At 44.3% G+C, this 22,379-nt stretch overlaps 1 protein-coding gene across 9 annotated transcripts in view; it reads right to left on the bottom strand.

The window, feature by feature from the left end:
* Positions 1-22,246, bottom strand: part of Trmt9b (tRNA methyltransferase 9B (putative)) — a 71,870-nt gene extending 49,624 nt beyond the window's left edge. The window contains exons 1-2 of one of the 9 annotated variants that reach the window (XM_052752039.1): positions 18,041-22,246; positions 17,535-17,786 (exon numbers count right to left, since the gene is read on the bottom strand). The gene's annotated coding sequence lies outside the window, so the exon portion shown is untranslated. The other 8 variants (XM_052752040.1, XM_052752043.1, XM_052752048.1 and 5 more) reach the window with 8 other exon arrangements.
* Between the last annotated feature and the right edge of the window lie 133 nt (positions 22,247-22,379).

Genomic DNA, 22,379 nt, shown 5'->3' with positions numbered 1-22,379 from the left:
AATTTTTCATTGCATTTTATTTAAGTGTTTTTGTGTGCTTGGGTGCGTGTATGTGTGTGGGGGCACACTTATGCCACAGCATGCATGTAGAGGTCAGACCAGAACTTTGTGGACCTCTTCGATCGCCTGGTATCATGGTAGTAGAGAGCCAACTCCAGAAAATTGTCATCTGACCTCTGTACGTATACATACACACACAAGTAATAAACACAAAATTTAAAACCTTTTCAAAAAATACTGTATCTGTACTGAACATCGACATACTTTTTCTAATCCTTATTTCCTAAATAACATAGTAGATGTTTATATGGTATTCACCTGGAATACTATATAACAGTTAATGTAAATCACTTTGGGAGGAGGCTCATAGGCTATATACAAATACTGTGTCACTGTCCATAAGGGGTTCAAGTATCTGCAGGACAACTTTAGGGATCCTGGAACCAGCCCCACAGTGTGCTGAGTGCAGACTATATATGCATCAGTCTTACGTGACTTCTGACTTCGGTCCCACAGATCTCCTGCTGCTGCTTATAATCTAGCCAGGCCAAGGCAGGGTGGTTAATGAATAGCATGGCTGCACATATATCTAGTGGTTAACCGGCACTGTTAAACAGGAAATGCCTGCTGAAAGAGAGGAATGTATACACTTGATGCTCTTGTGAACACTCACAGTGGTGCCTCCTGGGCTGCCTGCTCCAGTGGGAGCTGAAGGACATGGAGAGGGGAGTTCTCCTGGTCATCAGCCAGCACCTGGGAACATGGTGGTCTTCAGAGACCTCCTAACCAGCCTGCATTTTATGAACAACATCCAGACCTCAAGTTAGAAAGTAAGAAATGGCTTAATTTTGTGCTTCATTAGAAGTACCTAGTTCTTGGTGACAAGTAAGTCAGGATTGTCGTCTGCCATTGGACAGCATTTGTTTAGAAGAGAAAAATCCACGTGGAGCATTCCATCTGAAGGGCAAGCCTACAGCTTTCTAGACTGAAGGATCAGAATCAGGAAGGTCTGTGGACCTTGTGCCCCTCTGATATTACCCTTTATTAACAGGACATAACTCAGGACAGTCCCTTGCTTCTGCAGACTTCTGTAGAGTCCCTTGACATAGATTTTTCTTATAATAGGATTAGTGTTACATTCACTATACAAATAGTGTATATTGACTCGTAAAAAGTACATTTCTTATTGTGTGTATGTGTGTGCAGCTGTGTGCCGTGGTGCCCACATGGAAGCCACGGGACAAGTTGTGAAGATTCAGCTTTCTCCTTCTACCATGTGGGACCTGGGGACGGAGCTCAGGTTGCACGGCTTGGCCAGCAAGCATCTTTACGGGCTAAGCCATCTAAGCCATCCACCCACATATGGTCTTTTAAAAAGCAGTTGTGGTTTTAAGGATGCCCAGCCTGTCAATGGCAAAGTTAAACCTGTGCCAATGGTTCCAACCCACTTGCTGAGCTGGGTTCCAGTTCCTATTGGCATGTTGATCATCACTTTATCATATGATGTTCTGAAAACATTACACCACAGCCATGACTCATCTGCTGAGAATATACCATATGGCGATTGGTGGATTAGTGGTTGTAATTATAGTAGCAAAGTGACTACTTTTAACAGAGGAAAAAAAACCTGGAAAATCAGGAGGTGTTGCCAGTTTTAAGAGCTACTTTAATTAGAACAGATGCATTGCTTACATAGCTTTGGTGGAAAAAGTTAAAAGCAATCCAACTGCAGACATCCTAGGATGGTCCACTATTAACAGGAGCGAGATTCTTTTTACGTCATTTTTTTAACACAAAAAGAATCTCACCACCCTGCCTTTTAATGTCCTTGCCCCTGCCAATTTCCTGTGGTCTAATATGGTTGAGCCTTGTGTGGGAGCTGTACAGTGGAACAAGAGTTTGTGAACAGGGACTTGTGGGCAGCTTGTGAACAGACCAGAGGTCCCAAGGCCAACACCCAGCTGTACCATTTATTCCCGCTGTGGGACACGCGATCCTAAACCTTCCGTGACTTTCTTTTTGTGCATTTCCTCTGCACTTTATTATTAAATAGATCAAAGACATCACTGAAGATACTCAGAAAGAAAAACAAATACTCACTTCCTCCACCTGATTCAGACACCAAAAGTGAACACACACTCCAAGTATCCACACACTCTTGTCTCTGTTCTGGTGGTGGTTAGAATGAGAATGGTCCTGGAAGGCTCATTGTTTGAACACTTGGTCGCCCATTGGTGGAACTGTTTGGGAAGGGGTGGGAGGTGTGGTCTTGCTGAAGAAGGCATGCCACTCCCATGCCACTCCCAGTTAGTTCTCTCTGACTCATGGCTGTAGCTCAGGTTGGGAGTTCTCAACTAGTGCTGTAGCTCCATGTAGGTCCCTGCCTCTGTAACTGTAAGGCCCAATAAACTCTTCCATAAGTTGCTTTGTTCACAGAGTTTTATCACAGGAACAGAAAAGTAACTAAGACGACTCTTGTAAGTCAGAAGGTGTGGGCATGTACCATCCGCTGTATTAATCTGGAGTACTTGTTAAATAAATACATGCTGAGTTTGATATTTAGACCAGTTAAAGTAGAAACTGTCACAATATTTAATGAAGGGAAACAGCTGAAAGGGATCTGTTTCAGTGCTGAGGTATTATTTACTTTAATGGTTTTCATAGACAACTTTTAATTTATGCTACATAATTTTATTCTTCCTAAGCAGCCGATAAATACTTTATTTTTCAACTGGGGACAAATTATGTCAGGGAGTTATAGAGTAGAGATGCTCTCTAGGGCCTAACCTGTTTTGAATATAGCCACCTATTAGTATCTACAAGAGTGATCCAAGGGCTTTCACCTTGTGGATGTCAAGAGCTGCTGGATGCTCAAGTGTCGTAGAAAATGACGTATTACATATCATACATGCATATCTTCCTGGAAGCGGTACACCGTCTCTAGATCCCTTGTATCTAATACAATGCAAATGTTCTGTAAATAATTGTCAAATTTCACTGTCTAGGAAATAATAATACGAGAAAAATGTACATTTACAGAGGGTTTTCCCCCCAAATAGCTTTGGGTCCTTGGTTGAATCTGTGGTTGCAGAACCATGGATAAAAGGGATGCTTTTAAATCCCTTACCACCTGCTGTGACTTCTCACCCTCTGAGTTGTCTCAAGTAGGCTCCTTCACTCTCTGATTTGCTACGTTTTATCTGCTTTGGGCTTGACATTGACCGTATCTGTTGGAGTCCTAACTGAAACATGAACCAAAAGCCTCACAGGTAACAGAGGATTCGACTTTGGATCGGTGAACTTGGTGGTACCTACCTTGACGGTCTACAGGGTGGGTTGGCTCTGTACTGTGATGAGGAGATGAAGGTGCTGGGGAAGGCTGGCCACACCTGTGATCCTGACACGTGACAGCCTTCTGCTCTTCAGCTGGGCCCCCTGCCCCAATCCCACACTCTGGGTTCTCTCTGGTGCGGGTGACATGGAGCCCTTTGTAGCGGGTCTTACAGTTTGCTCCATTGTCTGCAGCAGCCCACACCTGCTCTGTATGGATGGAAACCTCTGCGGTGCCATGGGGGTGTGGCTGTTTACATCATGCAGAGAGGTTTTCAATTCTGAGTAAGTGCCACAATTATGAAAGCCGCACAGAAGGAGGAAACAGGCCATTTGAAAGGATGCTCTCATTTACAGGCAGCTTGCATTGTATTTTACAAGAGCGTGTTTGACATTTTAAGCCTTCCTGTGACAGCAAATTGTGCTTCTCCTAGCAGCAGGAGTTATTAAGTCGGTGCCCAGAATAAACCACACTGTTTGGGAAAGTTTAATTTTTTTTTTTTCCAGTTTCCATGCTGCAGTTTATGACTGGGCTGGTTTCTTCGGAGATAAGCCCAGGTATAGTTATAAGATGTTTATTATTTTAGATTTAAAGCCACAGATACCCTTTTTAACCTTCAAGGGAAGTCATTACAATCTGCTTGCTTTTCAAGCATATGAAACAGGGCAAGAGAGTTCTGGTTCTAAATTTAAACCTTTAAAAGACAAAGCACTCAACCGAAAGCTCCTGAGGCAGGAGAGAAAGGTTTCCCACAAACGGACAGAAAACATTACATAGAACCTAAAATACAATCTCTTTTGCATAATTATTTATTGTCAAAAAGTGGAATATATGCCATTGACTATAAGGCATACTCATAGTACCATCTAGGTGAGATGCAGAAGCATCTTTTCAAAAGTGGAGAGACACAGTATTTTTGAAAATTCATTAAAAATAACAGAAACAGCCTGGAACGACTTGGTTCTCTTAAACTTCTGTGGAAAGCTCCATGTTCTATGTTGACCATCACATCTTTGATTTATTTAGTTTTTTAAGACAGGGTATCTCTGTGCAGCCCTGGCTGTCCTAGAACTCACTATGTAGACCAGGCTGGCCTCTAACTCACAGAGATCCACCTGCCTCTGCCTCCCAAGTACTGGAATTAAAGGCATGTGCCACCATCGCCTGGCTCAGATCTTTGTTTTATGGTCTCCTCAACTGGTAGGAACTGAGATATTACACAGCTTCTACAGGAGAGAAACTGAGTCAAAAACAGGCAGCTGAATGCAAAACCAATACTGATGGCGGGGTGAGGTTCGTGTGTGCCTGAGAGTCCATGAGCACAGAAAATGTGAATCTAGTTCCTAAGGACTAAACATTGGATTCATGAGTGCCCTTTTTTCACAGCCATGGTCTAGTTTATATAAACAGAAACCAAGAATTATTCATGCACAGCCCCGACTAAGGTAGGTATGACATCATGTATTCAGTAACTAATGTTTTAGTGACTATTATTGACCTATAATAAAATCCATGTCAAGAAACAGCATATAGAATGTTCTCTATCTAAAAGAAATGTTCAATCAATTCAATTTCCTAATTGAATGGATAAATCCTAAGACATAGAGCAGTGGGAATTCAAAAGGCAAACTTTTAACCAAAGTTTGGTTAAAAGCTTGGAAGAAGAAAAGAAACAGTCAACAGAGGGCTCAGCAGTGAAGAACATGTATCACTCTTACAGAGGACCTCGGTTTGATTCCCAGCACTCACAACTGCCTGTAACTCCAGTTCCAGGGGATCCACCTCTGAGGGCACTGCACTTATATACTACATCTACAGACAAGTGGGAACACACACTACACATAAAAAAGTTTGCAACCTCACAAATAATTGTCCAGATGCTTCCTGCCTAGAGCAGAACACACGGTGGAGGGTGAAGTCTTCTCCAGTTGTGCCCTCCCTGGGATTTCTAGAGCCTTCTACATTTCAGAACTCATCCTCACTCTAACGCAGTATGCTATACATAAACCCATCCACCCTGCGCCAGATGAAATGCATCACTATGATGACTATAAAGACTCCTGTGTGCACACACTGCCAATACATTTCCCAAAGCCTGCATTTTAACAAGTAGAATAGACAGACTATCAGAAGCGAGATCATAAATTACTTTGGCTGAGAAAAAAAAAAACCTTTAGAAGTAGATAGCTCAGCATTTTACTCACATATTTCTACGCTTTCTGCATCTCTATGGGGATTTCTGTGTAGCTTCCTCCTGGACTGGTATAGGACACATCCCTTTCCCCATGTCATGTAGGAGCCACACTATTCCTTCCTAGCCAAGCAAGAGCTCGCCCACATTCCTGCTAACTTGGCACAAAGCCTTAAAGCTTTATACTTAGGAAAGCCTGCAGAGGAGCCAATTCAGGCCTGCAGTAGCACACTGGAGGGGTGCTGTGATGGACAGTTTTGCAGCTCCAGGGCATGCATTTTGTCTGGATGCAGGCCTATCAGTAAATGGATTCCATGGACTCGCACTCAAGTGTTTAAGCAATATGAAACTGCCCAACAAGGAGGGATTACTTTGCTTGGAAGCCTGTGTGCATTCTCCTCACCTGCTAAAAGCTCAGGTGAAATGTGTGCTCCCAAGGTGCCAAGTTGCTTAGGAGATTCCTGCGGAGCATAGGACAGGGACAGTGCTCATGTCCTGACACAGAACTTTGGTCTTAGTACTTGACATACTGTCACAGAGACCCCTTGAATTAATGCCTCATGCATCTTGTACTCTAGCACCACCAGAATTTCTAATTGTAAAAAACCATCTTGTGAAACGTTCAAACTAAAAGCTTGCATTGGTGCAACAGGTTACAACTAATGGGCAGATATTGATTCATTATTGTTAACCAATATCCATAGTTGATTCTGGCCGGGAGGTGGTGGTGCACGCCTTTAATCCCAGCACTCAGGATGCAGAGCCAGGTGATCTCTGTGAGTTCGAGGCCAGCCTGATCTACAGAGCGAGACCCAGGACAGTCTCCAAAACTACACAGAGAAACCCTGTCTCGAAAAAAAAAAAAAAACAACAACAAAAAACCAAACCAAACCAAAACAACAACAACAAAAACCATACTCGACTCTGATATTTGCTCTTTGTATGGCACAATTCTGAGTTTTGTCAGATGCATAATATTGTGTATCCACTATAGCAGTACCATGAAAATTTTACAGTCCAGTTATTTCCTGAGAGCCTCCTACCTATTAATTTCTTCCCTGTACTCCCGACCCCTGGGCAACCCTGATCATTTATTCTACTGTCTATATTTTTGCTTCTCCAGAATGTTAGTAAGTGGACCCATAGCATATTTACCCTTTTCCGACTAGCTTCTTTCACTTAGCAGTATGCATCTAAGGCTCATCCATGTCTTCATATAGGTCCTTTCTTTTTAAATACATTGTATGGACATGTCAAAATTTGTATATTCATTAAATACATTGTATGGACATGTCACAGTTTGTATATTCATTAAAAACATTGTATGGACATGTCACAATTTGTAAATCCGTTAAATACATTGTATGGACATGTCACAATTTGTATATCCATTCAACTAAGAACATGTTAGTTGCTTCCAATTGTTGGCAATTATGAATAAAGCTGCCATGCAGGTTTTGATGAACCTGCCCATTAATTTTCATCTTCCACCAATACAAGTATCTTCAATGTGAATAAGCATGAGGCCACTGTAAAAAAACTCACTTTGGGTTCAAGATTTTACTTTATTACTTTATTTCATTTTATGTGTGTGGGTGTTTTGCCTGCATGTATCTCTGTGCACTGTGTGCATGCTTGGTGTCCACAGAGGCCAGGGGAGGGACGATCCTCTAGAACTGGTGTTACAGATGGTTGTGAGCTGCCGTATGGGTATATGAATCAAACCTGGGTCCTCTGGAAAAGCAGCAAGTGCTCTTAACCACTGAGCCATCCTTCCAGGCCTTTCGGCTCATTTTTTTTTTTTTTGAAAGTGACAAACCTTAGCTATTATTTCTGATTAGCCCACAACTTCTGCAGATGTGTTTTCTGAGGTTCATTTACTACAGATGGTCAAATGTTTATCACATTACTTCAAGCCTGCTTTCAAAGATGCACACGTTTTCCCTGGTGATACACATAGCCGACAGTGAATAGGGCCGTACAGAGGGATAGTGATTCCTACCCAGCCACGGTGGCAATTCCTCATTTGTTTCAGACAGTCCAGTATTACTTTGCAGAACTGTAACTACGACGCAGTGAAATGGAGTTACAGACTGTTTCAAAGAAGAGTTACTCCTCTGATGCTTGTACGCCAAGAGGGAAGAGCTTAGCTGAGCTCAGCCATGTCAGCGTTCCTGACAACGGCCTTCTTTTATCTCCTTCCACAGCTAAGGGTAGAAGACTTCTCTCTGTAACGAGAGATCACATCCGGAATGAGCCAGGTTCCTCTCCTTCCAGTTCCCACCCACACTTGTTGCTTCCGTTTCCCTGTCCCAGGAAATGCCTGGTCCCAGTTTCACATATGCTCTTGGTCACATGGAACCTTCTGGTATCCAACCTCACACTGTTCTGCTGGTTCTTTGTGCTGCTGCCTTGAGTGAAAACTCATAGTCTAGGTGGAACCTCTTTCCCCTAGCGGCGTCTAGGGTCTGTGCACGATGGTGGTGATGACAGGGAAATCGGCTTCCTTCCTTCCGTGGGATGAAATGTGAGATGCCGTAAGATATGGCTATAGACAGGCCCGTAGGGCATTTTTTAAATTAGTGATTGATGGGGGAGGGTCCAGCCCATGGCGGGTGTGCCACCAGTGGGCTGGTGGTCCTGGGTTCTATAAGAAAGCAGTCTGAGCCAGCCATGGGGAGCAAGCCAGTCAGCAGCATCCCTTCATGGCCCCTGCATCAGCCCCTGCCTCCAGGTTTCTGCCTAGTTTGGGTTCCTGTCCTGACTTCCTTCGGTGATGGACTACAATGAGGAAGTGTAAGCTGAATAAATGCTTTCCTCCCCAACTTGCTTTTGGTCATGGTGTTTCATTGTAGCAAGAGTAACCCTAACTAAGACAATTATTCAGCTTTATAAACAGTAGATTCTGATACTACAACATGGATGAGAGGCATGGACAAAGGATGAGCGCCACAAGCCTGAACACATACATCATGGTAAGTGAAATACGCCAGCCACAGTGGGGGAAATAAGTGTGGGAGTTCACTTTTGTAAGGTTCCTAGACTAGCTAAACTCACGACGACAAAAACTAGCAGGGATTGGAGGCTGGGAGATGGGATGCTAAACAATGGTCCTGATGCTCCACTTTAAGAAGATAAAAAGTTCTGGAGATGGGCCTGGCAGCAGTGGCACACATCTTTAATCCCAACACTCGGGAAGCAGAGTCAGGAGGATCTCTCTGAGTTTGAGGTTAGCCTGGTCTACAGAGCAAGATCCAGGACAGGCACCAAAACTACACAGAGAAACCCTGTCTTGAAAAACCAAAAAAAAAAAAATAATAATAATAATTCTGGAGATGGACAGTTGTGGCTGCCACATAATGATATCACTGTAACCAAGTAACACTAACTGTACCTTAAAACAGGTTAATAGTTAAGGCTACTTACACATTTTTAAAAAGTCAGTGTTGTAGATATATGGTCATATATACCTAAACTCATAATCTTGTGCCACCACAAATCTTGGTCACTCAAGATTAGATGACACAGTCTTCATTTATGCTTCTTTTCCTAGGATAGTCATTAATAGTGTCCTATTCACTCTCAAAGCTGTCCTGGCTCAGGCCATAAGTCACAGGAGCTATTTCTACATCTAGTTCTATGACATCTAGTTGTGTAAACCATTGTACTGTCATTTTTTTGTTGGCAAATGCCTATACCTGCATTTTCTTGAATTACTATGACTATGGATTTGATGCCTAGTGAAATCTTACAGAGTCTGAGCATTTTAAACTGATTTTTACTACATCTGAACATATTTGAGTATCAAAAGCAGCCTTCCTTTCTTAGGTAATTATTATTTTCAACACTAAAACTACCCAATGTTGAGTAGATTTGTGTGGTCCAAGTCCTGTAGGTTAAAAGAAGCAGATGAAAGAAAGGCATGGGGTTGGAGGGGTAGCTTTGAAGTCAAGAGCACTGGCTGCTCTTCCAGAGGATCTGAGTTCAATTCCAGGCACCCACACTGGGCAGCACAAGCTACCTATAACTCCAGCTCTGGCGGATCCAACTCCCTCTTCTGGCCTCTGAAGACACATCACACACAAGCCCACTCAGCCCCCAACCCCACACAAGTAAAAGAATAAATACACAACCCTGGGCTTCTGTCCCTGTGTTTGCTCCTCAAATCTCCTTTTATTGTCAGGGAAACTATTCTCTGCAGTCAGAAATATTGTTTCCATTCATTCCTTCTTCTGCCTCACCATGAGCAAATACAATATCGTCTCTTTGAGAAAGCCACTGCTCACCATGAGCACATACAATAGCGTCTCTGTGAGAAAGCCACTGCGCTCCGTCCTTCAGAGAAACACACTGTGTTAGTTACTTTTCTTGTCGTCGTCGTGACTCAAGCGCCATGGTGAGAAGGCACAGCGGGGAAGGAGTGATGGGGAAGGCAGGGATACAGGAGCATGAGACATTTCATCTGTAGTCAGGGAGCCAAGAAAGACAAATGCTAGCGCTCAGCTCACGGTCTTCATGTATTCAGTCCAGAACCACAGTCCACTGGTACCACCCACACTCAGGGTGGGCCATCTCTCTTCAGCTGAGCCTTTCAAGAAACACCTATATAGACATACCCTGAGGTGTGTGTCCATGGTGACTCAGGACAAGCTGACCATTGAGATTAACCATCACACATGCTATCCTAATGCTACTGCCATCTATACTATAGATAGCAGTCACTGGAGGGTGTGGCCATGCATCTTAGCACTCAGCACCAGTTTTTGTACAAAAAAGGTTCTTAAATCTGCTTCTTGAGTCAGTGAACAAATGCATAATTAAATGCTAGTCAAATTCTTTAAAAGACACACAAAAAAACCCCACACATGCACTCACTACCTTTTCAGATCAGCACCTCAATGACCTAACCAGGAAAAGTCACATTTGGATAGCTCTTATTATTTACATATAGATACACATTTACACTATATAATACTTAGCAAATAAAAGATGTTTTTGATCTTCTTTTATTACTTCTTAACATTTTTATGTCTTGAGTATTTGCATATATATGAGTATGTAGGAGTATATGTCTAAGTATATACTCATATAAGTCTATGAGTATATATGAATATATACATGTGTATACTATGTATGTACCTGGTGCTCACAGAGGCCAAAAAAGGGCATTGGATGCTCTGGAACTAGAGTTACAAAAGGTTGTGGGTTGTCCTGTGGGTTCTAGGAACTGAGAACTGGGGCCAGGTCTTCTGCAAGAGTAGCAACTGCTGAGTCATCTTTTCAGCCCTATTTCGACTATCAATCCACAACAGCAGTTTGGTCAACAATGCTATCTCCAAGTACACCCAATATGTTTGGACAAGGCGAGAATGTGTCACCTTTACAGCCCAGAGAAAGAGGAATACAGAGTTCTAATCTCAGTGTTTACTCAACTGTGAATTAAAGAGGAGAATGGAGGCGGGGGGGGGGGGGGGGGGGGGCTGGAACCAGGGAGGTCATTTACATGTCATGACAACATAGAAAGGTCAATACCTCCTACTCTCCTTTATAAGTAATCAACTCGTATTAGAGTCAATCAGCTACACACAAGAGACTATGAAATAAGTGGGTTTCACGGACCGCGGAGTGATGACAGGTTGGGATAGAAGACCTGAGGGAAGGGTGATATAGGACAGAGCACCATTTGATTTAGCGTTGTTCAGTTTTGATGGTGGGAGGTAGAGTGGCTAAATTGTTGGTGTCATCACTACTAAAGAATGTAGTCATAGGACAGTATGATTTACCCAGGTAACATTTATTATTCTGCATTTAAATGTTTTCATCAATTACCAGGGAAGACAATGAAACAGTGCTCATCTTCTGAGACCAAGTTCAAGTCAAGAAAATGTATGCAGCAGACTAACAAATTCACCACGCTCTTCCATTTGTCCAGGGCTTCTCTCCTTTCCCAAGTTCTAAGGGCAAAGCGAAGATGATTTAATTCAATGATCAAGACTACTCCTAGATGCCCTAATGCAATCTTTGAGTGCCAACGGCTCATAATTTACTAACAGAAGAGAAGTGATTTGCAAAAACAAACAAACAAACAAACAAAAACAAAAAAGAATCTGACAAATGCAGAGCATGAAAGAAGTGATATGAGTAAATTCAAGCATATTTTTATTTTGCTATCCAAGAAACAAAATCATTCATATCTTTTTCAGCTTTAAAAAGAACACTGTGAGTGCTGCAGAGAAAAGAGTCAGCAAAAACGCAACTTCATGGGTGATTCATCTAATGAATGGACCAGCCAGCCAGATACTATGATGTCTGAATGGATTCCGATCTTCCTTTGTTTTGTGGGTCATGGAATGGGTATAGCTAGCTGAAGCTTTGGTGGGGAAGATCATTGTAAAAATCGTTTTCCTGGAACACAAGAGATAATTCAGTCTGAAGTGTCTGCTCGGTAAGCAGGAAGACTTGAGTTGGGATACCCAGAACTCATGTAAGAAGCTGGGGTTCATGGCTTGTGCCTGCAACCCCAGCATTGGTCAGGAGAGGCTGGAGAGACGAGTGGATGAATTGTAGCTGAATTGATGAGCTTCCGGTTCATAGAGAGATCCTGTCTCAAATATGAAGGTGGAAAACCATCAAGGACAGGTATCCGGAATCAAGCTCGGGCTTCTAACCCCTGCACACTCACACATCCACACTAACAAGTACATATACCAAACACACAACATAAAAACACACACTTAGAGGTAAAAACCCATTTTCCCAATATTTTATTTCAATTACTCATCCAAGCCAAAGAATATTTTATGTTTAGATGTATAGTGACAGGTTCAGTAAGCTTTTTTTGTTTTTGTTTATTTGTTTGTTTTGTTTTTGTTTTTTTACTTAATGCTTTTTTTCCCCTAGAAATTTCAACTCTACACCTACAATATCCATCTGTTTGAAAGGGTTACCAACTACTTTCTTTTTTCTTTTCTTTTTTTTTCTTACAAAATATAACCCAAAGTCAGTCTTAGTCTACTTTGAATTAAGCATTCTTTCTCTTAGATATGTGTTAGACATGACAATCTGTCACTCAACTCTCATTCCTAACTTCTTCCGTCATCTCTGAGACTAGAAATCTATAGACTATATTTCCCAGAATCCTTTGAAGGGTGCAGTGAGAGATGAGGTTCCTTCAGAGAGAATGGCTGGAGAAGGAAGCAGAAGGTGTCTAGGGATGACGTTGGCTGGCCTCCTTCTGCCGTGGGTACGGTGTTCCCTCCCTTGGTTCCTAGGGGTGAGAATGCAGGACGTCCTCTGATCATTGGAACACAGAAAAATGACATGTTCGTGAAGTCAGCACCTCTGCTAATGGCCATGTCTCAGAACTCAGGCGGTGGTAATGAAGGCTAATGAAGGCTGCAGCCCTGGGGCCACTTCAGCCCAGCTGCTTGGCAGGAATCTCAAGGAGTTTGCAAGCACTCTCTCCTCTTTCTTAAGTAGCAACTTTCCACTCTAACTTTCTTGTGCACACTATGCCCCTTTCCGCCTCAAAGTAGCTCTGACAATTTTCTGGTTGTCACAAGAAAGGGGGCATTCCATACATCAATGGTAGGAAATGCTTCGGGAGAAAAAAGGGGAAAGGTTGTGCCCATCTGACACACAGTGGTGTGATAGAGAACAAGGCTACAGACCAGACTAGGACTACCTAAATGAAGGGATGGAGTTGAAGTCAAACCATAATTATAAGAGCTGGGAAGTCATCAAGGACACCCATGGAAAGACAGAAGGAAAGAAGGGGAAGACAAACAGAAAGAAAAATAATGAATCCACCTATGTGCAGAAGACAGCCAACCACACGCCCTTCAAATGACCGTGAGGAGATCCACTCATCAGGGGAGAAGGTTTTCATGACCCTGCCCTTTCCTCTGAGCGACCAGAGCCTTCCTCATGAGATTTCAAAGTGAATCATGCCCTACAGCTCCTTAGTGGAGCTGATGCCTGTGTGATTGACAGGAATATTCATAACATGCATTTTAAACCAAACTCTGTTAGTCTTAAAAATTTTAAGGGAGATTATTCTAAACCTTGTTTAGGGTAGAGGAGTGGGTCTGGAGGTACACTCAGGGCCTTGCACATGACACCTGTGCTTAACTACTGAGTTACCCTTCCAGCCCTACACTCTCTTAAAGTCAGACCCCTAATGCAAAGCACTGGCAAATGAATTATGATAAATACTGTTCATTTCAGATTAGCTTAAAAGTCGCAAATCTCCTTTTGTGGTTTGATAGTGTATGTAACCCGAACAAAACAATCCCAAGGCAAGACATCCACATACAATGAGATTTCTACTAAGACTATATAAAAGAAAAAAAAAAGTTTCTCCCAGGCCAGCTCTACTGTTCCTGCCTCCTTCACATAGCTCCTGTTAGAGATGTCTAAGCTCTGGGTAGTTCTCCCAGCTCTTCTGGTTTTGGGCAGGTACCGTTCAGTTTCCACTACATGTTCTTTCTTCATACAGCTTCTGGAAGCAACATTTCAGACCTCCGTCCCACTGCAGGTCAAATTCCCCATTTCTGCTGTCACCCACTTTCAGTTTCTATCCCTAATATTACATACGGGCTGTCCTGTGAGTTCCGTTTAGTTGGTGGTTCTGTAGGCAGGAAGCTCGAGAGCAAACACTCACTTCTAGTCAACAACGCAGAAAACCCTCAGTGGTGCTTTGAAGGAGAAGGGTCCCCAAAGGGAAGGACACTATTAGGAGGCGTGGCCTTGTTGGAGGATGTATGTCACCATGGGGACGGGCTTTGAGGTCTCTTTTGCTCAAGCTTCCCTCAGTGTAGCATTCAGACCATTTCCTGCTGTGGGATGTTCTGTATGGCAAATGTGTTGCTGATTAGTCAATAAATAAAACACTGATTGGCCATTGGCTAGGCAGGAAGTGTAGGCGGGACAAGGAGGAGAATAAAGCTGGGAAGTGGAAGGCTGAGTCAGAGAGACACTGCCAGCCGCCATGATGAGAAACAGCATGTGAAGATGCCGGTAAGCCACGAGCCATGTGGCAAGGTATAGATTAATGGAAATGGATTAATTTAAGCTGTAAGAACAGTTAGCAAGAAGCCTGCCACGGCCATACAGTTTGTAACCAATATAAGTCTCTGTGTTTACTTGGTCGGGTTTGAGCAGCTGTGGGACTGGCGGGTGACAGATATTTGTCCTGACTGGGGGCCAGGCAGGAAAACTTAAGCTACAATTTCCTGCTGCCTCTAAGATGTAGGACTCTCAGCTACTACTTTATCATCACGTCTGCCTGCGTTTTACCACGATCCCTCCCATGATGATAATGGACTGAACCTCTGAACTGTAAGAGAATCATCACAAGGAAATGTTTTCCTTTGTAATAGTTGCCCTGTTTATGGTGTCTTTTTATTTTTTATTTTAATTAATTAATTAATTAATTAATTTTTTGGTTTTTCAAGACAGGGTTTCTCCATGTAGTTTTGGTGCCTGTCCTGAATCTTGCTCTGTAGATCAGGCTGGCCTCGAACTCACAGAGATCTGCTTGGCTCTGCCTCCCGAGTACTGGGATGAAAGGCATGCGCCACTACCACCCGGCGGTTATGGTGTCTTTTCAAAGAAATAGAAACCCTAACTAAGACACGCTCTATGCAACTTCAGGGGGTATCACTATATCAACACACCCAGTTCACTTCCTCTTCTATCCAGTCCCCCTGCCCTCTGTGTGTGTGTGTGTGTGTGTGTGTGTGTGTGTGTCTGCATGTATGTGTGTATGCATTTGTGTGTGTGTATGTGTATATACAAGTGCCCACAGAGGAGATGTCCAATCCCTTGGAGCTGGAGTTGCGGGCATTTATGAGCTGCCTGATGTGTGTCCTGGGATCTGAACTCTTGGTTCTCTGAAAGAGCAGTAGGCACGATTAGCTGTGGAATCATCTCTCCAGCACCTCTCTCCACTCTTTATAACTACTCACCGTGTGCTAACAGTAGACTAAGCATTTTACGACCATTATTCCATCCACTCTCCACAGCCACCTTCAGAGAAATCATTACGCCCACTTCACATATGAGGAAATGGCTTGGGCTGGGTTTCACTTTAGGAGACCTAGTTAAATTGCAAAATGCTTTCCTTAGGTGGCTGGAAGTTTCTTTGGTATAGAAGGTCCCCAAATGAATGCCGTTCACCTCCTTTGAGCAGCTCTTATCAAACGTTCTTAAGCAAAATCTCTCTCAGGTTACCTAGAGAAGTTGAGTCATAAAAGCAAAGAGGCACTCAACTGGCCACTTCGAATCACTATTCTTTCAGCCTTCCCAGGGACCAAATTATGCCAGAGTTGAGCTCAGTTCAGCTTTAGTCCCTCCAAGCTCTCCTCAGTTTCCCCAGTTTCCTTCACACTTTTGTGCTACTGTTTTTAGAACATATCCTCATTCATCTACAAGTGAAAACTGAAGGTCACTAACAGTCTAATTGCAACAATTCGCTATGCCAGGGACTCATTTCAGTGACATCTTTTGTTCAACTCCTGCTTAAAACTTCCAGGCAGAACATCACCATGAACTCTTCTCTCAACATCAAGATGCTGTGTATTGCCCACGGTGTCTGCTTGTGGCCTCTTCAGAGCAGGGACACAACCTTCACAATCAGATGCATCAAGCTTTGGAGGCCAATTCTTAAAGAAGCATAAACATCCCTACCCTTCAGAATTACCGGCCCACTTAGCACTCCTTGTTTACAGGCCTTTCAAAGACCAGTAACAAACAAACAAACCAAAACCTATACTAAACAGAGGTTTAAGGTTTGCTGAGAATCCAGTGCCACCTGGCCCCTACATTTAAAATCAGGTTAAGTTCTTAGCTATGCAGATCAAGCATTTTCAATGTCACCATCCTTTTGGTAAGTTAAAAAATTACTAAAATGCCTGAACTACCTTTGTATCATAGCTATACTAAGACACACACCAAAGGACAAACTATTTCCAAAGAGCATCATTGCCCTTATCAGATCTTTCTAGAAGTAGCATTTCTTTTGAACGAGGAAAAGGGCCTGTAGAGAGCTCCCTTTTAAAATGTGACCGCTGTCTGGAATGGTTTCCTTAGTAATGAGATACCTTTCAACTTGCCACAGTCTTCTTTTAAATAAGTCAGTGGCTCTTGGACAAGCTTGGCAGGCATGTCTTCCCAGCGATCTTCATCCCCAGAGACCCTCCCCCAGCCGACTCTACGGCACCAGACACCAGAGCTGTTTACACGGCCCTAGCGGCCAGGCTGAGATCTTGATCTCTGAAAACCCTACAATTCTCCCTTCGCTAAAGTTCAATACAAATTAATCACCCATTTTCCAGGAAGTAGAAAGATAAGACACCTTAACGGGCCATGTGAATAATTGTGCTTTTAGCTGGAAAATAAAGTGTTAAATGCCCAATCCTCACCAGTCGTATTGACAATAACCTCAATCTTGCAACGACACGGATCTATTCTAGTCTTTTTTCGGCACGAAATCTCCTATGTGCATTTTAACGATTTCATACACAGCAACTAAGATATAAAGAAAGGATTGGCTCGGAGTTGTTTAAAGCCTTGCGTCTTTCTGCATGTTATTTATCACAAAGAGCCCAAGTTAATGCAAAAAGGCTCGCACAAAAGGCAAATACTATTACAAATCCCATCACCCTATTTTGACTTTCTTTCCAATAAACGGTATTTTCATCCTCAGCTTTGGAAACTTTCAGACTGCGAGTTATCTCAGTTCCCGCCTCCTGCTGGGTAGAAAAAAAAATCATTTCCCAAGTCACGGCTTTTAAAGGGAAAGCTACACGTGCACCCAGAAACACGAATTCATTTTCACCTTTAAGCCTCTGAGCAGATACCCCCTTGAGCTCTGAGTGCCGAATTGATCGCCCTGCGATCGGAAGCGTAACCCTGCCAGGCAGGCTGGTCTGCTTTGGTCACATCTCAAGTTTGCAGGGTAAACAGGTTCTCCGCAGTAACCGGGGTGGCCGAGGAAGACCAGGAACTCACCCAGGCGTGCAGATCCCCGGTGTGTGTGTGGGGGGGCAGCCCGCCACGACCCCAGTCTCTAGGGGTGCAGAGCGGCCACAACTGGGGCAGCAGAGACGCAGGTCGCCCTTGAGCAGTGCAGACTTAAATGTCAGCGCCGGGTCGGGGGCGGTCTCTGCCCGGGATCCGGGCGGGAGGCTCGACCAAGCGCTGGCTCGGAGCTCTTCAGCATCACAGCCGGGGCTGTCCAGAATGCAACTTCCACGCGTCGGCCTAGAAGCGTGGGAGCGTGAGAATGAAAGGAAGAGGAGTGGTGGAGGGGTGCAGGGGTGGGGGAAGACGGGGTGCGCGGGAGCGCGCGCGGGACGGGAGCGCGGCGCGGTAGAGAAGTTGGAGAGCAGCTCCGAGGCCGGCGCGCGCCGAGGCTGGCGTGGGGGGGGAACCTCCTGCCGAGCGGCACGGCTTGGGTGCCAGAGTGCCAGCAGCAGCGACTTCCCGCGGTCCCCGCTGCCCGGACCCGCCCTCACCTCTTCTTAGGCTGCGGCCGCGGGCTCGCGGCGGCGCCTCGGAGTCGGCTCGGTGCGGCGCGGGCGCGCGGCGGAGCCCAGGCAGTGTGGCCGAGCTGTCTGGTCCCCTGCAATCGCCGAGCCCGGACGTGCCAGGGGAGTTAGGCTGGGATCGATCGGGATGACCTTCCTGTCCCTTGCCTCGCTCCTCTCCAGTCTCTGGTGGCTGGTCGGTTCCTAAGCCCGAGAGACGCAAGGGCGGGTACACCTGGCTGGCCCCAAGCGCAGCTCCGTACCTGTGGTGACTGACACCTCACGTGACCCCGAGCGTTTCTCTTCCCTTTTTCTCCTGACCGCCACATACACTAACGGGAATACCAACTGGGTGCCTGGGCACCTGGGCTGACCCAGAAGCGGAGGGATCAAGCCCAGGCTGTCACAGCTCAGGTTCTGGGTCTTTTCATTAAAAAGGCATGGTTCATCTTTTCAATGTTTTGCCAAAGTGAGTGGGTCAAAGGCAGCTCGTGTCAAAGTGTAGGGTGGAATTCAGAAGCGTTCGCCTAATGGACATAGATCACTGTTTCTGCAATAATAGTGTTAATTGCTTTCCGTGTCAGCTAATAACCTTCAAACCCCCATTAGTAAACGACTCAGTTACCCGCAGGGGTCTATCTATGTATTTAAAAACAAAACAAAACAAAACCATGTTCCCCAAATCGAAGCCCAGATTGTTCAGTAATGTCTTTGGACAAGGATCTGATGTTGCTGAGTTGCTGTTCTGTTATGGATGTTTGTGCGGACTCAGCTACGGTGTCCCCAAAATGTGCCTTTGTAGTGTTGCTAGGAGGGCTGCTGGAAAATCATTTAACTTAATTCCGGAGCAGTGTTCCAGTACTTAGTCTACTGCGGGACGCAGGGAAAACTTCTGTTCAGACTTCTAGTGCAATGTCAAGAATAACAAAACAGCCATCTCCCCCTGCCATGAAAAAGGGGTGGGAAGAACCATCCTATCTTCCTGAACTCGGGTGCCAGCAGGAAAGACACTCACCGCTGGTTGGCTCGTTTTTTCCCTTCCCATTCAAGGAATCTACAGCTATGGTAAACAGAACGCATCTCAGGTACTGACATATTCTTTACCTTGTGTAACAATGCACAGCAAAGCACATTTCAGGAGCATATTGTTTAGTACACGGCAGGGGCCTAATAAATATCACATCGTGAAAGTAAGATAAACAGAACAGGATAAACAGGGAAAGCGACCTGGTTTAAATTGCATAAGAAACACGAGGGAAATAATTACAGGTGAAGTGGTCAGGGCAGGCGCAACATTTTGATATTAAGAGTTTTGAGATGTGAGCGTAGCAGAAGTTCTTATCCTTGTGTAGGGAACAGGCTCTACCTACAACAAGGGGACAGCTCTGGAATACTGTAGAATGAATGTATATGTATTTTTACATAAAATACAAGGCATCTTATGGGTGCACACAGACTGGCAGAAGTCAATCTGTGCAAGGTATGTAACCCATGGACACTGCATCATTATGTAACTGTCAAATGTGTTGGGCCACAGTCCTGGCTATTTGGGGACCCATGTGGACTCCAATTGGACACTCCAGCCATACTATGTGGATGTGAGTTACCAATCCCTTGTCTGGAAGCAGAGAGAAAAGCTCATCATTGTAGCTGAGGCTATGATAGGAGGCATTTATTTCCTGGCCATGAGCAATTTGGATGATGGCTATGGAAATGAAAAAAATATTTATGAACTAGGAAAACATAGCTGGGCTTAAAGGCAAACAGCTTATGTGCTTTTGTATGTGAGTATTCCACCGCTCAGCAAAAAGAGAAGAGACAGACAAAATAGGGCTATCTAAACACTGACAGTTGGTGCTGGGTGGGGACTTGGGGGTGTATCATTATCTCATTGTTCATGAAGGTTGACACTTTTTATGAAAAAAAAATCTAATGAATCCTTGCTCTTGAGTAATTGTAACCCATCCCATGGGATTCCTCAGCTTTGATTATTAGGATGGATAATTGATATATAATAAAAGCAGTGGGGGCTGGAGAGATGGCTGAGCGGTTGAGAGAGCTGATTGTTCTTCCCGAGGACCTGGGTTCAATTCCCAGCACCGGCATGGCAGCTCACAACTGCCTGTGACTCCACTTCCAGGGAACCCGACACCCACAGCAAAACACCAATGCACGTAAAATAAAAATATTTTTTTTTAAAAAAAGAAATGAGCTGCCCACGAGACAGCTAGCTCAGAGGGTAATGGAGCTTGCTACCAAGTACTGACCAGCTGAGGTCAACCCCCAGGACCCACATGGTCTAGGGAAGGGACTCACTCCCCAAAAGTTATCCTTGACTTCCCATGTGCTGAGGTACCCACGTGCCCGCTCACATAAACCCACACAAGCAATAGTAAATACAATGTTAAAAAGGGAAAGGAGAAAAGGAGACACTATGAAGATGCCAGCGATGATATTCATGGCATTATTATTATTAAGTAGAATTTCAACCGGAACAACGGACGTTCTCTTACACTGAATAACGTTATGTGCTGACATGGTATATACAGAAACCAGACCACTGCAGAATGCTGAAAAGCTGTTTCCTGGTTTTGTTCTGGAATTACACTTTATACTGACTAATTAGCTACGTTCCTCTATTATTACCTTTTATGACTACACTATATGTTATTACTCCTATGTATCAGGACGGTGACCACGATGATAATGCTACTTAACTGATTCCATCCTCTTTTTAATTCTTCAGATCTGGCACATACATCAGAGGGAGAAGATTGAACCTATGAGCACCTGCCTCGTGCATGTGCATACATACCTCAGTACCCATCTCGTTTGCTTCTGCATCCTGAGAAGGGCACCCACAGTGCTAGCTCACAATAGCGTAGCATCGCCTATCACATGATTAGCTCAGTTAGGTGTATCGGTGTCTAGCTCATCACCAAGCCTGTGCTGTATTAGATAGCATCTTAGCTTTTTGTTTTTGTTTTCCTCTTGCCATGACAGCATACCCAGGCAAAAGCAACTTGATGGGAAAGGCTTTGTTTGGCTCATAGTTCCAGTTCCAGTTCTTCACTACAGGGAAGTCAAGATGCAGAGATCTGAAGTAGCTAGTCGCTCCACACCCATGGTCAAGAGCAGAAAGCAATGAGTTAGTGAATGGACACGATTGCTCGGCTGGCTCTCCGATTTTCACTCAATCCAAAACCAGCCCATGAAACTGTACAGCTACATTCAGGATGGGGCTTCCCAACTAAGAAAATACCTCATAGGCATGCCCACAGGACGACCCAACCTGGATTCTTCCTTGAGATTCCCTTCCCAGGTGATTCTACATTGTGTCAAGTCGATAGTCAAAAACTAACCATCACCCATAGTGATGATGAGCGGCTCAGACCTTTTCTGTGGTTTAGAAGTGACCTCTGCATTAGAACCCAGGCTGCTAACGCTTCTCAGCTGCGCCATTAATTGCTTGGTTCTCTGCCTCAGGAGAAGCAAAAACAGCACCAGACTTAAGTTTTACAGTCGGGAGTAGCAGGTGCCTTGGCAACTGAGGAGCTCGCCCTACGGTACTTCCTCAGGTGGCTGTTTCCTCACAGACAACTACTAACAGTTGTAGAGGCAACAGCTGGGGCTCCCTTCCTTTCTCTTGTAGCTTTGAAATCCTGTAAATCAACAGAGACAATCTGATTCTTTTCGGACTTGAACTGACGCAACAGCACAGCCTCCTGATAGCCCCTGATGCATGACGGGAAGGGAATCTTGGGTTGTCCTTTGCATAGCTTTCCCCGTGTGGCTTTCTTCCTCGTTCCTAATAAAAGCACAAGCCATAACTTCTGAATGCTTGCTTTGACAATTTTTTTTTCTTTTGTAAATCAAGTCATGTTTTCAACCAATCTTGTTAACACCGTTATTTATTTCATTTTTGGCTTATGTGTCTGAATGCTATGCTTTCGTGCATGTATGTGTACCATGGGCATGCCTGGGGTCCTTAGAGGTCAGTAGAGGGCATTGGAACTAGAGTTAAAGGTTGATTTTCAACTGCTATGTCAGTGCTGGGGATCTAAACCTGAATTCTCTACAAGAGAAATATAATCTCCTAACCTCTGAGCCATCTCTCCAGATCTCTCAGATCTTTCATTTTTTTCTAGTAAAATGAAAATTTTGTTATGAAATATTTTTTTCTGAACCATTATAAAAACTATAACCAGGCCGGGCGGTGGTGGCGCACGCCTTTAATCCCAGCACTCGGGAGGCAGAGCCAGGCGGATCTCTGTGAGTTCGAGGCCAGCCTGGTCTCCAAAGCGAGTTCCAGGAAAGGCGCAAAGCT

The sequence above is a fragment of the Peromyscus californicus genome, unplaced genomic scaffold (genome assembly GCF_007827085.1).
Source record: "Peromyscus californicus insignis strain IS unplaced genomic scaffold, ASM782708v3 Scaffold_23__1_contigs__length_62951481, whole genome shotgun sequence".
Classification (NCBI taxonomy): Eukaryota; Metazoa; Chordata; class Mammalia; order Rodentia; family Cricetidae; genus Peromyscus; species Peromyscus californicus.
This window is presented reverse-complemented; position numbering and strand designations above follow the sequence as displayed.